At 34.6% G+C, this 1,951-nt stretch overlaps 1 pseudogene; it reads left to right on the forward strand.

Moving 5' to 3' along the window:
• Positions 1 to 210: 210 nt before the first annotated feature.
• On the forward strand, positions 211 to 1,308 carry LOC116345500 (annotated as a pseudogene).
• Positions 1,309 to 1,951: the final 643 nt, after the last annotated feature.

Consider the following 1,951-nt stretch of genomic DNA (forward strand, 5'->3'; position numbering starts at 1 on the left):
TCAGTTGTATTTGAGAGTTTGTTGAAAAAAGATATTGTGTTGAACTTGTCAAAAAGAAAGTTAGTTCAAACATTGAAAAATAGCATCCGAGCGAGATAAATCGAAAAATATTGTGTGTTGAAATCTATCAAAATGTTGAAACTTGTTATAATTGTGTTGTTCGGAGTGTTGGTGCATGTGTGTAAGTCGCACGTTTTAATTAAAGGCGATATGGTGATGGAATCATCCCTTAGACGTATTCAAAAACCACAAACCGAAAGTGTGCGCTCGAAGCGAAATGCTGCAACAGATAGGAAATTCGTCTGGAATTATGGCGTTGTTCCATACGAAATAGAAACGACAGCTGGATTTAATCAGTTTGCAATAGGATCAATCAAGGCGGCGATGAGACAATGGGAAAATTCCACTTGCATTGTTTTTATTGAACGTAATGCAGTTGAGCATAAAGATTTCATACGTTTTATTAAACGTGATGCAGTATGTGGCTGCTGTTCGAATGTTGCCAAACAAGATGGTAGTCAAGAAGTAGCCATCGGCGATTGTCAGGGAACTAACAGTATCGTGCACGAATTGGGACATGCAATAGGATTCCATCATGAACATGAGAGGCCAGATCGCGATGATTATATTGAAATCGTAGAAAAAAATGTAGAACGCAGTGTTTGGATGAGACAATATGAAAAAGTTTCATCTAAAGAGATCGATACATTTGGTGAACCATACGATTTTGACTCGATCATGCATTATAACCCGCGTTTCGTTAAGCCGAAGAAAGGAAAGAATGGTATTTTGCCGAAACTTGGTTTTAATATACGATTGAGTGACACTGACATCAGAAAAGCAAATAAATTGTACAAGTGTCCTGAATGCGGCCGAACATATTTTTTTCAAACATTTTCATTTTATTCACCAGAATACTACAGTGAATCAATATATAAAACACATCAATTATGTCAATGGCGCATAAAAGTCCTAGATGGACAACGGATTCGACTTGAAATAAACGATTTAAATATTTTCAAATCGAATGATTGCAACGGTGATTACTTAGAAGTTCGTGACGGTTATTGGCATAAATCATCGTTGTTAGGTCGTTTCTGTGAAAATAACATTCCAGAACATATTGTGTCGACTGGAAACCGCATGATCATCAGTTATGTTTCAACTCACCAGGAATATCGTGGTTTTGCTATAAATTATAGTGCTTTTATTGATGAAAACGATCCAGCGAAAAGCAGCGACGTAAAGCAATGGAATCAAATCGTTCGTGGTTTTACATCAGCTACAGGAACTATCAATTTTGATTGATTCATGAATGTTTTCGAACATTATTTAAAGCGTAGAGTAGGATATAGTGAACACAAGAAATACATGCAAATAAGTCTTAAAATGTATTTTGAATTGTATGATAAAGAGAAAAACGGATATATTACAATTAGCACTTACAGAAAGTTTTGGAATGAATATAAGGAACGCTTTAATCTTGCCGATTTTGATTCGGCAAGATAGTACTTAACGAGAAGCAAAACCATAACCTTTCTGTTTTATATATGTCGAATGAAGATAACTTTTACATATGCGAAAACAGGCAATCAGATTTTCTACCGACAACTCCTTTTTTATGCTTTTCACCAAAAGTATGAAAACAATATAGCAAATAAACGAACGCAGCACATATACACGCTGTCTAAAACAAGAGTAATAGGAGAACCTCATCAAACGACACAGTGTTCAATGTAAACAACGATATACTCGATTAAAGCTTACAACAAATGTACTATTATCAACGGTGAAGTAAGTATGGCCACACACATACACACCTAAGAAATTAATTAAAGAATTTTAATTATAAGAAAAAAATTGTAAACATTACATAGGACAGATGCAACTGCATCAAAATAAAATTCCATATCAAAAATACCGTAAATTTAATTGCAGCACGAGTTTTCTT

This window comes from Contarinia nasturtii, unplaced genomic scaffold (genome assembly GCF_009176525.2).
Source record: "Contarinia nasturtii isolate CC-2019 unplaced genomic scaffold, AAFC_CNas_1.1 Cnas_scaffold_1296, whole genome shotgun sequence".
Classification (NCBI taxonomy): Eukaryota; Metazoa; Arthropoda; class Insecta; order Diptera; family Cecidomyiidae; genus Contarinia; species Contarinia nasturtii.